The 17,500-nt window shown below is 36.4% G+C and overlaps 1 protein-coding gene across 3 annotated transcripts in view; it reads left to right on the top strand.

The window, feature by feature from the left end:
* The window catches only part of LOC133647113 (atypical kinase COQ8A, mitochondrial-like), a 44,536-nt gene that overhangs the window by 7,094 nt on the left and 19,942 nt on the right, over positions 1 to 17,500 (top strand). The gene's annotated exons all lie outside the window — the stretch shown is intronic.

Genomic DNA, 17,500 nt, shown 5'->3' with positions numbered 1-17,500 from the left:
ACACTCTAATCCATACCTTTTTATACGTCCCTTAATGGTCTTTACCAGCAAGTGGTATACACTCTAATCCATACCTTTTTATACGTCCCTTAATGGTCCTTACAAGCAAGTGGTATACACTCTAATCCATACCTTTTTATACATCTTTTGATGGTCCTTACCAGCAAGTGGTATACACTCTAATCCATACCTTTTTATACATCTGTTGATGGTCCTTACAAGCAAGTGGTATACACTCTAATACATACCTTTTTATACATCTGTTGATGGTCCTTACAAGCAAGTGGTATACACTCTAATACATACCTTTTTATACATCCCTTAATGGTCCTTACAAGCAAGTGGTATACACTCTAATCCATACCTTTTTATACATCTGTTGATGGTCCTTACAAGCAAGTGGTATACACTCTAATACATACCTTTTTATACATCTGTTGATGGTCCTTACAAGCAAGTGGTATACACTCTAATACATACCTTTTTATACATCTGTTGATGGTCCTTACAAGCAAGTGGTATACACTCTAATCCATACGTTTTTATACATCCGTTAATGGTCCTTACCAGCAAGTGGTATACACTCTAATCCATACCTTTTTATACATCTGTTAATGGTCCTTACAAGCAAGTGGTATACACTCTAATCCATACCTTTTTATACATCTGTTAATGGTCCTTACAAGCAAGTGGTATACACTCTAATACATACCTTTTTATACATCTGTTGATGGTCCTTACCAGCAAGTGGTATACACTCTAATCCATACCTTTTTATACATCTGTTGATGGTCCTTACCAGCAAGTGGTATACACTCTAATCCATACCTTTTTATACATCTGTTGATGGTCCTTACAAGCAAGTGGTATACACTCTAATACATACCTTTTTATACATCCCTTAATGGTCCTTACAAGCAAGTGGTATACACTCTAATCCATACCTTTTTATACATCTGTTAATGGTCCTTACAAGCAAGTGGTATACACTCTAATACATACCTTTTTATACATCTGTTGATGGTCCTTACAAGCAAGTGGTATACACTCTAATACATACCCTTTTATACATCTGTTGATGGTCCTTACAAGCAAGTGGTATACACTCTAATACATACCTTTTTATACATCCCTTAATGGTCCTTACAAGCAAGTGGTATACACTCTAATCCATACCTTTTTATACATCTGTTAATGGTCCTTACAAGCAAGTGGTATACACTCTAATACATACCCTTTTATACATCTGTTGATGGTCCTTACAAGCAAGTGGTATACACTCTAATCCATACCTTTTTATACATCTGTTAATGGTCCTTACAAGCAAGTGGTATACACTCTAATCCATACCTTTTTATACATCTGTTAATGGTCCTTACAAGCAAGTGGTATACACTCTAATCCATACCTTTTTATACATCTGTTAATGGTCCTTACCAACAAGTGGTATACACTCTAATCCATACCTTTTTATACATCTGTTAATGGTCCTTACAAGCAAGTGGTATACACTGTAATCCATACCTTTTTATACATCTGTTAATGGTCCTTACCAACAAGTGGTATACACTCTAATCCATACCTTTTTATACATCTGTTGATGGTCCTTACCAGCAAGTGGTATACACTCTAATCCATACCTTTTTATACATCGGTTAATGGTCCTTACCAACAAGTGGTATACACTCTAATCCATACCTTTTTATACATCTGTTGATGGTCCTTACCAGCAAGTGGTATACACTCTAATCCATACCTTTTTATACATCGGTTAATGGTCCTTACCAACAAGTGGTATACACTCTAATCCATACCTTTTTATACATCTGTTGATGGTCCTTACCAGCAAGTGGTATACACTCTAATCCAGACCTGGGCATTCTGCAGCCTGCGGGCCGCATCCGGCCCTTTGCGCATCCCTGTCCGGCCCGCGTGAGGCCAATTATAAATTACAAAATACATTTAAAAAAGTATCTATTTCGAGTGTGCAATACAACAGTGCTGCTTTTGTTTTGAAAAGCGTTATTTGTATTACTTCCGTGTGGACGTATGCTCGTGCGCGCAGCGGCAATCTCAAATACAAAATAAATAAAAAAAACCCATCTTTGTCGTGCGTGCAATACAACTGTGGTGCTTTTGAAAAGTGTTATATGTGCGTATGTCCTGTGAGGGAAGGCGCACAGCGGTTATCCCCGAGACGCTAAAAAGAGAAAAGTTGATGACGAATGGCGTGTTTTCAACAAGACAAGTAAAGGTAAAGCTGTGTGCTTATTTGTGGTACACACGTTGCTGTGTTTAAAGAATATAGTGTAACGACCTGCTGAAGTAGATGTTGTCTTCTTGAGTTGTGTAAATGAGGAGTGAGGAGACGTGCGTGTGGAAGGAACGAGATATGTTGAGCTGTGTTAGTATAGCTTGCTCAATAAAAGTTTAAAAAGAGCGTCAGACTTCGTGTGCACTTCTTCTGGACGCTACAATTGGTGGCAGAAGTAAAACTTTGCGCATACTGCACTGTTTGTGTGCTACGTCATCGGGAGGTACGTGCCACGTGAGGAGCTCGCCGCAAAGAGAGAGAGAGAGAGAGAGAGAGTGTTTACAGGTGCAGCCACGCTGCTTGCCACGGGGGGAATTCCGCCCTCAATGAAGACTCCCAGGTTTGATGGCAAGGCGAACTGGGAGGCATTTCATCCCACTTGTGACATCAATTGTAGAGTCCAGAAGAAGTGCACACCAAGTCTGACGCTCTTTTTAAACTTTTATTGAGCATGCTATACTAACACAACTCAACTTATCTCGTTCTTTCCAAAAGGAAAACCAATCCTCACTCCTCATTTCCGCAACAGCAACGCTTCCTCCTTCTTCGCCAATCACCTTACAGGCGTGCGTGCTACGTTCACAACAAAGAGGATGCAGGATAAAGTGACAGAAATTGAAATTTTTGTATGGTATTATACATCAGGAAGTGTTGTGTAAGAAAGTGTTAAAAATAAAACCATCAAAAGCCATCTGCTTTTGTATAAAGATAAGTTAGGTTAAATGAAAATATTATTATTATTATTATTATCTATCTTACGGTATATCAAAAATAATTTGAGCAAAATTTAATTGAAATATTGTCGATGTGGCCCTCCAGCAGTGCTCGGGTTGCTCATGCGGCCCCCGGTAAAAATTAATTGCCCACCCCTGCTCTAATCCGTACCTTTTTATACGTCCCTTAATGGTCCTTACCAGCAAGTGGTATACACTCTAATCCATACCTTTTTATACATCTGTTAATGGTCCTTACCAGCAAGTGGTATACACTCTAATACATACCTTTTTATATGTCCCTTAATGGTCCTTACCAGCAAGTGGTATACACTCTAATACATACCTTTTTATATGTCCCTTAATGGTCCTTACAAGCAAGTGGTATACACTCTAATACATACCTTTTTATATGTCCCTTAATGGTCCTTACAAGCAAGTGGTATACACTCTAATACATACCTTTTTATATGTCCCTTAATGGTCCTTACAAGCAAGTGGTATACACTCTAATTCATACCTTTTTATATGTCCCTTAATGGTCCTTACAAGCAAGTGGTATACACTCTAATACATACCTTTTTTGGTTGGGGACCACTGCTCTAATACATACCTTTTTATACGTCCCTTTATGGTCCTTACAAGCAAGTGGTATACACTCTAATCCATACCTTTTTATACATCTGTTAATGGTCCTTACCAGCAAGTGGTATACACTCTAATCCATACCTTTTTATACATCTGTTAATGGTCCTTACCAGCAAGTGGTATACACTCTAATCCATACCTTTTTATACGTCTGTTGATGGTCCTTACCAGCAAGTGGTATACACTCTAATCCATACCCTTTTATACGTCTGTTAATCGTCCTTACAAGCAAGTGGTATACACTCTAATACATACCTTTTTATACGTCTGTTAATGGTCCTTACAAGCAAGTGGTATACACTCTAATACATACCTTTTTATACATCTGTTAATGGTCCTTACAAGCAAGTGGTATACACTCTAATACATACCTTTTTATACATCTGTTAATGGTCCTTACAAGCAAGTGGTATACACTCTATTACATACCTTTTTATACATCTGTTAATGGTCCTTACAAGCAAGTGGTATACACTCTAATCCATACCTTTTTACACATCTGTTAATGGTCCTTACCAGCAAGTGGTATAAAGTCTAAGCCATACCTTTTTATACGTCCCTTAATGGTCCTTACAAGCAAGTGGTATAAACTCTAATCCATACCTTTTTATACGTCTGTTAATGGTCCTTACAAGCAAGTGGTATACACTCTAATCCATACCTTTTTATACATCTGTTGATGGTCCTTACCAGCAAGTGGTATACACTCTAATCCATACCTTTTTATACGTCCCTTAATGGTCCTTACCAGCAAGTGGTATACACTCTAATCCATACCTTTTTATACGTCCCTTAATGGTCCTTGCCAGCAAGTGGTATACACTCTAATCCATACCTTTTTATACATCTGTTAATGGTCCTTACAAGCAAGTGGTATACACTCATTAATACATACCTTTTTTGGTTGGGGACCACTGCTCTAATACATACCTTTTTATACGTCCCTTAATGGTCCTTACAAGCAAGTGGTATACACTCTAATACATACCTTTTTTGGTTGGGGACCACTGCTCTAATACATACCTTTTTATACGTCCCTTAATGGTCCTTACAAGCAAGTGGTATACACTCTAATCCATACCTTTTTATACATCTGTTAATGGTCCTTACCAGCAAGTGGTATACACTCTAATCCATACCTTTTTATACGTCTGTTGATGGTCCTTACCAGCAAGTGGTATACACTCTAATCCAGGGGTCACCAACCTTTTTGAAACCAAGGGCTACTTCTTGGGTAGTGATTAATGCGAAGGGCTACCAGTTTGATACACACTTAAATAAATTGCCAGAAATAGCCAATTTGCTCAATTTACCTTTAACTCTGTTATTATTAATAATTAATGATATTTATCTTTGTGGAAACACTGATCATCTTAATGATTTCTCACAATAAATATATATAGAAACAGATAAATATCAATATGCAACACTTTATTTTTATATTTTCTCTAAGTGCACATTTTTCAAATTGAACATTTTCAAATGATCACTTCTAAGACAGTCTTGTGAAATCACAATATCCCATTTTAACTAGCTAGCCACTAACATTTTTGAACAAATCATGAATTACTTTGCACCATGTTTGTACAAATAATAACTCATGTAAAATACAAAAGTAAACTCTCAAATTTTTAAATCATGTCACACTTTGAACTGGACACCAAATCTGTTATCTGTTTCTTTGTCAGTTAGTGGGAAGCCTGGCATTGCATGCTGTTAACTAGTGTGTTGTACTCTGGTGTGTAACTTGACACTGCAACTCTGAGTGAGTCTTGCAGATGTGCATCAGTGAGGCGTGTTCTGTGTTTGTTCTTGATGAAGTTCATGTCAGAAAAGGCTGATTCACAAAGATGAGATTTTTCCTCATTGTTTGCGGAACCTTCTTAATCTTTTGGACATATTTTCACAGCAATCTGGCCTTAAGCTTAATTATGATAAATGTAAAATGTTAAGGATCGGAAATCTAAAGGGAACGTCCTTTCGAATGGAATGCAAAGTGCCTGTTTTGTGGACAGATGGACCAGTTAACATACTTGGTGTTGTTGTCCCAGAAAATCTGGAAGATCTAGGCTCAGTAAATTATGATAATCGACTAAGAAAGCTGGACAAAATTATGCAATTATGGAAAGGGAAATCCCTAACCTTGCATGGTAAAATGTCTATTGCCAACTCGTTAATTATTCCTCAATTTATTTAATTGTTTTTGTCATTACCAGCTCCATCACAAAACTTTTTTAAGATTTTTGAGCGGAGGGTCTTCGATTTTGTCTGGAACGGCAAACCAGAAAAGATTAAAAGAAAGGTTTTGTACAAAGAGTATGAATATGGGGGCCTGAAACTTCTCAACCTTGAAGCTATGTGTCTGTCTTTAAAAGCATCAATTGTTCCAAAGATGTATTTAAACATTGAGTGGTACACAAATGTCCTGTTGGACAAAAAACATGTACTGTATCAAAAGAAATTGTATCCTTTTTTACAAGTGATCCCCTCCCAGAGAGTCTGCTGGGAAACATGGCGGGGTTCATAAAGGAAACAATCCACTCATAGTGGTGTTTTCAATTTTATGTGCCAGAAAAAAGAGACGATATTTTGCAGCAGTTAATATGGATGAACTCTAATATTGTAATAGATGGAAAGCCTTTCTTTTGGAAAAATATGTTTGAAAGAGGAATCATTTTTGTCAATGATATTATCAATGAGAATGGTAAAATTATGAAGTATGATGAATTTAGAGCTATGTATGGTGATGCTTGCTCAAGCTTTTCATTTTATCAACTAACTGGAGTCATTGGGAAAAGATGGAAACAAATAATTAATTATGGAACTACTAAATTATTAGTTTGTAAACCTCTAATAAGAAATTCTAGTTGTCAAAAAGGAACTAAAGTAAATAGAAAAATATATAATTTTTATTTAATAAAGACATCTTTGAAGGCTGCCTCATACAACACAAATGGAAAATGGGAGGACTTTTTTGACTGCCCGTTGCCATGGGATGCCATATTCAAACTAATCTATAAAACCACTATCGATGTGCAGGGAAAAATGTTAAAATTATGGAATATGACAGAGTCAGATGATTGCCGATTTTGTTGTCAGGAGCCTGAATCCACCTTACATTTGTTTTGGTATTGTCATATTGTGTCTTTGTTTTGGGTGGAAGTTGAAAAAATGTGTTTAAGGATTGGTTTGTTTATGAAGCTTAATGTGGTTTCTGTTATTTTAGGAGAGTTCATTGACAATCATGATTTAGTCCATTTAATTATAGTACTCGGTAAAATGTTTATTTTTAAGGCCAAAAACAGATATTCACTTAGTATTACTTTCTCTAAAACATTTATTCAGTATTTTCTAACTTTAGAAAGTTACATGGTTGAAAACGATAATGATGCCAAAAAACATCAAAAAAAAGATGAGAAGTCCTCAAAGGCTTATTTTGAAAGTATAATTATGTTTATAGATTATATGATATCTGTTGTTGTGTTCCCTAATTTGAGTGACCTGGACATAATCTGGACTGTACATAAATGCTTATTTTGAAAATGTAATTTTGTTTATAAATTATATGCAATCTGTTGTGTTCCCTAATTTTTTTCTGTGTACATGAATGAAGGTGTGTGTTGCTGAGTCCGACTTGGACATTATCTGGGCTGGGCCTGGTTTAAAAAACCCTTTAAACAAATCTAATTTCATTGACAACCTGGTCTGTTGAAGATAAGGCCCTTTTTTAAAAATAAAATAAAATAAGATAAAAAAATAAAAAACATTTTCTTGGATAAAAAAGAAAGTAAAACAATATAAAAATAATTACATAAAAAATAGTAATTAATGAAAATGTTAGTGGACCAGCAGCCTATACAATCATGTGTGCTTCAGGGACTGTGTCCCTTGCAGATGTGTTGTCTATGTTGTGGGAACCAGAATATTGGTAGCAGAAAGAAATAACCCCTTTTGTGTGAGTGGGTGTGGATGAGTGTGCATGGGGGAGGTTGTTTGGGTTGATGCACTGATTGAAAGTGTATCTTGTGTTTTTTCTATGTAGATTTAATTTTAAAAAAATAAATAAATAATTTTTTTTTTTTTTTTTTTAATTTTTTTTTTTCTTTTTTTTTTAGAACAGGCCCGCGGGCGACTCATCTGGTCCTTACGGGCGACCTGGTGCCCGCAGGCACCGCGTTGGTGACCCCTGCTCTAATCCATACCTTTTTATACATCTGTTGATGGTCCTTACAAGCAAGTGGTATACACTCTAATACATACCTTTTAATACGTCTGTTAATGGTCCTTACAAGCAAGTGGTATACACTCTAATCCATACCTTTTTATACGTCTGTTGATGGTCCTTACCAACAAGTGGTATACACTCTAATCCATACCTTTTTATACGTCTGTTAATGGTCCTTACAAGCAAGTGGTATACACTCTAATCCATACCTTTTTATACGTCCCTTAATGGTCCTTACAAGCAAGTGGTATACACTCTAATCCATACCTTTTTATACGTCCCTTAATGGTCCTTACAAGCAAGTGGTATACACTCTAATCCATACCTTTTTATACGTCCCTTAATGGTCCTTACAAGCAAGTGGTATACACTCTAATCCATACCTTTTTATACGTCCCTTAATGGTCCTTACAAGCAAGTGGTATACACTCTAATCCATACCTTTTTATACGTCCCTTAATGGTCCTTACAAGCAAGTGGTATACACTCTAATCCATACCTTTTTCTACGTCCCTTAATGGTCCTTACAAGCAAGTGGTATACACTCTAATACATACCTTTTTATACGTCCCTTAATGGTCCTTACAAGCAAGTGGTATACACTCTAATCCATACCTTTTTATACATCTGTTAATGGTCCTTACAAGCAAGTGGTATACACTCTAATACATACCTTTTTATACGTCCCTTAATGGCCCTTACAAGCAAGTGGTATACACTCTAATCCATACCTTTTTATACGTTCCTTAATGGTCCTTACAAGCAAGTGGTATACACTCTAATCCATACCTTTTTATACGTCTGTTAATGGTCCTTACAAGCGAGTGGTCTACACTCTAATACATACCTTTTTATACATCTGTTAATGGTCCTTACAAGCAAGTGGTATACACTCTAATCCATACCTTGTTATACATCTGTTAATGGTCCTTACCAGCAAGTGGTCTACACTCTAATCCATACCTTTTTATACATCTGTTAATGGTCCTTACCAGCAAGTGGTATACACTCTAATCCATACCTTTCTGTACATCTGTTAATGGTCCTTACAAGCAAGTGGTATACACTCTAATCCATACCTTTTTATACGTCCCTTAATGGTCCTTACAAGCAAGTGGTATACACTCTAATCCATACCTTTTTTATACATCTGTTAATGGTCCTTACAAGCAAGTGGTATACACTCTAATCCATACCTTTTTATACATCTGTTAATGGTCCTTACAAGCAAGTGGTATACACTCTAATCCATACCTTTTTATACATCTGTTAATGGTCCTTACCAGCAAGTGGTATACACTCTAATCCATACCTTTTTATACATCTGTTAATGGTCCTTACAAGCAAGTGGTATACACTCTAATACATACCTTTTTATACATCTGTTAATGGTCCTTACAAGCAAGTGGTATACACTCTAATCCATACCTTGTTATACATCGGTTAATGGTCCTTAACAGCAAGTGGTATACACTCTAATCCATACCTTTTTTATACATCTGTTAATGGTCCTTACAAGCAAGTGGTATACACTCTAATCCATACCTTTTTATACATCTGTTAATGGTCCTTACCAGCAAGTGGTATACACTCTAATCCATACCTTTTTATACATCTGTTAATGGTCCTTACAAGCAAGTGGTATACACTCTAATCCATACCTTTTTATACGTCTGTTGATGGTCCTTACCAGCAAGTGGTATACACTCTAATCCATACCTTTTTATACGTCTGTTAATGGTCCTTACAAGCAAGTGGTATACACTCTAATCCATACCTTTTTATACGTCCCTTAATGGTCCTTACAAGCAAGTGGTATACACTCTAATCCATACCTTTTTATACGTCCCTTAATGGTCCTTACAAGCAAGTGGTATACACTCTAATCCATACCTTTTTATACGTCCCTTAATGGTCCTTACAAGCAAGTGGTATACACTCTAATCCATACCTTTTTATACGTCCCTTAATGGTCCTTACAAGCAAGTGGTATACACTCTAATCCATACCTTTTTATACGTCCCTTAATGGTCCTTACAAGCAAGTGGTATACACTCTAATCCATACCTTTTTATACGTCCCTTAATGGTCCTTACAAGCAAGTGGTATACACTCTAATACATACCTTTTTATACGTCCCTTAATGGTCCTTACAAGCAAGTGGTATACACTCTAATCCATACCTTTTTATACATCTGTTAATGGTCCTTACAAGCAAGTGGTATACACTCTAATACATACCTTTTTATACGTCCCTTAATGGCCCTTACAAGCAAGTGGTATACACTCTAATCCATACCTTTTTATACGTTCCTTAATGGTCCTTACAAGCAAGTGGTATACACTCTAATCCATACCTTTTTATACGTCTGTTAATGGTCCTTACAAGCAAGTGGTCTACACTCTAATACATACCTTTTTATACATCTGTTAATGGTCCTTACAAGCAAGTGGTATACACTCTAATCCATACCTTGTTATACATCTGTTAATGGTCCTTACCAGCAAGTGGTCTACACTCTAATCCATACCTTTTTATACATCTGTTAATGGTCCTTACCAGCAAGTGGTATACACTCTAATCCATACCTTTCTGTACATCTGTTAATGGTCCTTACAAGCAAGTGGTATACACTCTAATCCATACCTTTTTATACGTCCCTTAATGGTCCTTACAAGCAAGTGGTATACACTCTAATCCATACCTTTTTTATACATCTGTTAATGGTCCTTACAAGCAAGTGGTATACACTCTAATCCATACCTTGTTATACATCTGTTAATGGTCCTTACAAGCAAGTGGTATACACTCTAATCCATACCTTGTTATACATCGGTTAATGGTCCTTAACAGCAAGTGGTATACACTCTAATCCATACCTTTTTTATACATCTGTTAATGGTCCTTACAAGCAAGTGGTATACACTCTAATCCATACCTTTTTATACATCTGTTAATGGTCCTTACCAGCAAGTGGTATACACTCTAATCCATACCTTTTTATACATCTGTTAATGGTCCTTACAAGCAAGTGGTATACACTCTAATCCATACCTTTTTATACGTCTGTTGATGGTCCTTACCAGCAAGTGGTATACACTCTAATCCATACCTTTTTATACGTCTGTTAATGGTCCTTACAAGCAAGTGGTATACACTCTAATCCATACCTTTTTATACGTCCCTTAATGGTCCTTACAAGCAAGTGGTATACACTCTAATCCATACCTTTTTATACGTCCCTTAATGGTCCTTACAAGCAAGTGGTATACACTCTAATCCATACCTTTTTATACGTCCCTTAATGGTCCTTACAAGCAAGTGGTATACACTCTAATCCATACCTTTTTATACGTCCCTTAATGGTCCTTACAAGCAAGTGGTATACACTCTAATCCATACCTTTTTATACGTCCCTTAATGGTCCTTACAAGCAAGTGGTATACACTCTAATCCATACCTTTTTATACGTCCCTTAATGGTCCTTACAAGCAAGTGGTATACACTCTAATCCATACCTTTTTATACGTCCCTTAATGGTCCTTACAAGCAAGTGGTATACACTCTAATCCATACCTTTTTATACATCTGTTAATGGTCCTTACAAGCAAGTGGTATACACTCTAATACATACCTTTTTATACGTCCCTTAATGGCCCTTACAAGCAAGTGGTATACACTCTAATCCATACCTTTTTATACGTTCCTTAATGGTCCTTACAAGCAAGTGGTATACACTCTAATCCATACCTTTTTATACGTCTGTTAATGGTCCTTACAAGCGAGTGGTCTACACTCTAATACATACCTTTTTATACATCTGTTAATGGTCCTTACAAGCAAGTGGTATACACTCTAATCCATACCTTGTTATACATCTGTTAATGGTCCTTACCAGCAAGTGGTCTACACTCTAATCCATACCTTTTTATACATCTGTTAATGGTCCTTACCAGCAAGTGGTATACACTCTAATCCATACCTTTCTGTACATCTGTTAATGGTCCTTACAAGCAAGTGGTATACACTCTAATCCATACCTTTTTATACGTCCCTTAATGGTCCTTACAAGCAAGTGGTATACACTCTAATCCATACCTTTTTTATACATCTGTTAATGGTCCTTACAAGCAAGTGGTATACACTCTAATCCATACCTTGTTATACATCTGTTAATGGTCCTTACAAGCAAGTGGTATACACTCTAATCCATACCTTGTTATACATCGGTTAATGGTCCTTAACAGCAAGTGGTATACACTCTAATCCATACCTTTTTTATACATCTGTTAATGGTCCTTACAAGCAAGTGGTATACACTCTAATCCATACCTTTTTATACATCTGTTAATGGTCCTTACCAGCAAGTGGTATACACTCTAATCCATACCTTTTTATACATCTGTTAATGGTCCTTACAAGCAAGTGGTATACACTCTAATCCATACCTTTTTATACGTCTGTTGATGGTCCTTACCAGCAAGTGGTATACACTCTAATCCATACCTTTTTATACGTCTGTTAATGGTCCTTACAAGCAAGTGGTATACACTCTAATCCATACCTTTTTATACGTCCCTTAATGGTCCTTACAAGCAAGTGGTATACACTCTAATCCATACCTTTTTATACGTCCCTTAATGGTCCTTACAAGCAAGTGGTATACACTCTAATCCATACCTTTTTATACGTCCCTTAATGGTCCTTACAAGCAAGTGGTATACACTCTAATCCATACCTTTTTATACGTCCCTTAATGGTCCTTACAAGCAAGTGGTATACACTCTAATCCATACCTTTTTATACGTCCCTTAATGGTCCTTACAAGCAAGTGGTATACACTCTAATCCATACCTTTTTATACGTCCCTTAATGGTCCTTACAAGCAAGTGGTATACACTCTAATACATACCTTTTTATACGTCCCTTAATGGTCCTTACAAGCAAGTGGTATACACTCTAATCCATACCTTTTTATACATCTGTTAATGGTCCTTACAAGCAAGTGGTATACACTCTAATACATACCTTTTTATACGTCCCTTAATGGCCCTTACAAGCAAGTGGTATACACTCTAATCCATACCTTTTTATACGTTCCTTAATGGTCCTTACAAGCAAGTGGTATACACTCTAATCCATACCTTTTTATACGTCTGTTAATGGTCCTTACAAGCAAGTGGTCTACACTCTAATACATACCTTTTTATACATCTGTTAATGGTCCTTACAAGCAAGTGGTATACACTCTAATCCATACCTTGTTATACATCTGTTAATGGTCCTTACCAGCAAGTGGTCTACACTCTAATCCATACCTTTTTATACATCTGTTAATGGTCCTTACCAGCAAGTGGTATACACTCTAATCCATACCTTTCTGTACATCTGTTAATGGTCCTTACAAGCAAGTGGTATACACTCTAATCCATACCTTTTTATACGTCCCTTAATGGTCCTTACAAGCAAGTGGTATACACTCTAATCCATACCTTTTTTATACATCTGTTAATGGTCCTTACAAGCAAGTGGTATACACTCTAATCCATACCTTGTTATACATCTGTTAATGGTCCTTACAAGCAAGTGGTATACACTCTAATCCATACCTTGTTATACATCGGTTAATGGTCCTTAACAGCAAGTGGTATACACTCTAATCCATACCTTTTTTATACATCTGTTAATGGTCCTTACAAGCAAGTGGTATACACTCTAATCCATACCTTTTTATACATCTGTTAATGGTCCTTACCAGCAAGTGGTATACACTCTAATCCATACCTTTTTATACATCTGTTAATGGTCCTTACAAGCAAGTGGTATACACTCTAATCCATACCTTTTTATACGTCTGTTGATGGTCCTTACCAGCAAGTGGTATACACTCTAATCCATACCTTTTTATACGTCTGTTAATGGTCCTTACAAGCAAGTGGTATACACTCTAATCCATACCTTTTTATACGTCCCTTAATGGTCCTTACAAGCAAGTGGTATACACTCTAATCCATACCTTTTTATACGTCCCTTAATGGTCCTTACAAGCAAGTGGTATACACTCTAATCCATACCTTTTTATACGTCCCTTAATGGTCCTTACAAGCAAGTGGTATACACTCTAATCCATACCTTTTTATACGTCCCTTAATGGTCCTTACAAGCAAGTGGTATACACTCTAATCCATACCTTTTTATACGTCCCTTAATGGTCCTTACAAGCAAGTGGTATACACTCTAATCCATACCTTTTTATACGTCCCTTAATGGTCCTTACAAGCAAGTGGTATACACTCTAATCCATACCTTTTTATACGTCCCTTAATGGTCCTTACAAGCAAGTGGTATACACTCTAATCCATACCTTTTTATACATCTGTTAATGGTCCTTACAAGCAAGTGGTATACACTCTAATACATACCTTTTTATACGTCCCTTAATGGCCCTTACAAGCAAGTGGTATACACTCTAATCCATACCTTTTTATACGTTCCTTAATGGTCCTTACAAGCAAGTGGTATACACTCTAATCCATACCTTTTTATACGTCTGTTAATGGTCCTTACAAGCGAGTGGTCTACACTCTAATACATACCTTTTTATACATCTGTTAATGGTCCTTACAAGCAAGTGGTATACACTCTAATCCATACCTTGTTATACATCTGTTAATGGTCCTTACCAGCAAGTGGTCTACACTCTAATCCATACCTTTTTATACATCTGTTAATGGTCCTTACCAGCAAGTGGTATACACTCTAATCCATACCTTTCTGTACATCTGTTAATGGTCCTTACAAGCAAGTGGTATACACTCTAATCCATACCTTTTTATACGTCCCTTAATGGTCCTTACAAGCAAGTGGTATACACTCTAATCCATACCTTTTTTATACATCTGTTAATGGTCCTTACAAGCAAGTGGTATACACTCTAATCCATACCTTGTTATACATCTGTTAATGGTCCTTACAAGCAAGTGGTATACACTCTAATCCATACCTTGTTATACATCGGTTAATGGTCCTTAACAGCAAGTGGTATACACTCTAATCCATACCTTTTTTATACATCTGTTAATGGTCCTTACAAGCAAGTGGTATACACTCTAATCCATACCTTTTTATACATCTGTTAATGGTCCTTACCAGCAAGTGGTATACACTCTAATCCATACCTTTTTATACATCTGTTAATGGTCCTTACAAGCAAGTGGTATACACTCTAATCCATACCTTTTTATACGTCTGTTGATGGTCCTTACCAGCAAGTGGTATACACTCTAATCCATACCTTTTTATACGTCTGTTAATGGTCCTTACAAGCAAGTGGTATACACTCTAATCCATACCTTTTTATACGTCCCTTAATGGTCCTTACAAGCAAGTGGTATACACTCTAATCCATACCTTTTTATACGTCCCTTAATGGTCCTTACAAGCAAGTGGTATACACTCTAATCCATACCTTTTTATACGTCCCTTAATGGTCCTTACAAGCAAGTGGTATACACTCTAATCCATACCTTTTTATACGTCCCTTAATGGTCCTTACAAGCAAGTGGTATACACTCTAATCCATACCTTTTTATACGTCCCTTAATGGTCCTTACAAGCAAGTGGTATACACTCTAATCCATACCTTTTTATACGTCCCTTAATGGTCCTTACAAGCAAGTGGTATACACTCTAATCCATACCTTTTTATACGTCCCTTAATGGTCCTTACAAGCAAGTGGTATACACTCTAATCCATACCTTTTTATACATCTGTTAATGGTCCTTACAAGCAAGTGGTATACACTCTAATACATACCTTTTTATACGTCCCTTAATGGTCCTTACAAGCAAGTGGTATACACTCTAATCCATACCTTTTTATACGTTCCTTAATGGTCCTTACAAGCAAGTGGTATACACTCTAATCCATACCTTTTTATACATCTGTTAATGGTCCTTACAAGCAAGTGGTATACACTCTAATCCATACCTTTTTATACGTCTGTTAATGGTCCTTACAAGCAAGTGGTATACACTCTAATCCATACCTTTTTATACGTCTGTTAATGGTCCTTACAAGCAAGTGGTATACACTCTAATCCATACCTTTTTATACGTCTGTTGATGGTCCTTACCAACAAGTGGTATACACTCTAATCCATACCTTTTTATACGTCTGTTAATGGTCCTTACAAGCAAGTGGTATACACTCTAATCCATACCTTTTTATACATCTGTTAATGGTCCTTACAAGCAAGTGGTATACACTCTAATACATACCTTTTAATACGTCTGTTAATGGTCCTTACAAGCAAGTGGTATACACTCTAATCCATACCTTTTTATACGTCTGTTGATGGTCCTTACCAACAAGTGGTATACACTCTAATCCATACCTTTTTATACGTCTGTTAATGGTCCTTACAAGCAAGTGGTATACACTCTAATCCATACCTTTTTATACATCTGTTAATGGTCCTTACAAGCAAGTGGTATACACTCTAATACATACCTTTTTATACGTCCCTTAATGGTCCTTACAAGCAAGTGGTATACACTCTAATCCATACCTTTTTATACGTTCCTTAATGGTCCTTACAAGCAAGTGGTATACACTCTAATCCATACCTTTTTATACATCTGTTAATGGTCCTTACAAGCAAGTGGTATACACTCTAATCCATACCTTTTTATACGTTCCTTAATGGTCCTTACAAGCAAGTGGTATACACTCTAATCCATACCTTTTTATACGTCTGTTAATGGTCCTTACAAGCAAGTGGTATACACTCTAATCCATACCTTTTTATACGTCTGTTGATGGTCCTTACCAACAAGTGGTATACACTCTAATCCATACCTTTTTATACGTCTGTTAATGGTCCTTACAAGCAAGTGGTATACACTCTAATCCATACCTTTTTATACATCTGTTAATGGTCCTTACAAGCAAGTGGTATACACTCTAATACATACCTTTTAATACGTCTGTTAATGGTCCTTACAAGCAAGTGGTATACACTCTAATCCATACCTTTTTATACGTCTGTTGATGGTCCTTACCAACAAGTGGTATACACTCTAATCCATACCTTTTTATACGTCTGTTAATGGTCCTTACAAGCAAGTGGTATACACTCTAATCCATACCTTTTTATACATCTGTTAATGGTCCTTACAAGCAAGTGGTATACACTCTAATACATACCTTTTTATACGTCCCTTAATGGTCCTTACAAGCAAGTGGTATACACTCTAATCCATACCTTTTTATACGTTCCTTAATGGTCCTTACAAGCAAGTGGTATACACTCTAATCCAGGGGTGTCAAACTCATTTTAGATGGGGGGCCACATGGAGAAAAATCTACTCCCAAGTGGGCCGGACTGGTAAGATCACGGCATGATAACTTAAAAATAAAGACAACTTCACATTGTTTTTTTTTGTTTAAAAATAGAACAAGCACATTCTGAAATTGTACAAATAACAATGTTGTTGTTTTTTTACACTTACATGTTGCGGTTAATAGTATTCTATCTTCATTTGTTGTTATTTATACTTTTTGAATAAATGTGATAATGAGAGTGATAACTCATTGG

Source organism: Entelurus aequoreus, linkage group LG03 (genome assembly GCF_033978785.1).
Source record: "Entelurus aequoreus isolate RoL-2023_Sb linkage group LG03, RoL_Eaeq_v1.1, whole genome shotgun sequence".
NCBI classification, from domain to species: Eukaryota; Metazoa; Chordata; class Actinopteri; order Syngnathiformes; family Syngnathidae; genus Entelurus; species Entelurus aequoreus.
The sequence above is the reverse complement of the archived record's forward strand: the minus strand, read 5'-3'. Positions and strand labels throughout refer to the sequence as shown.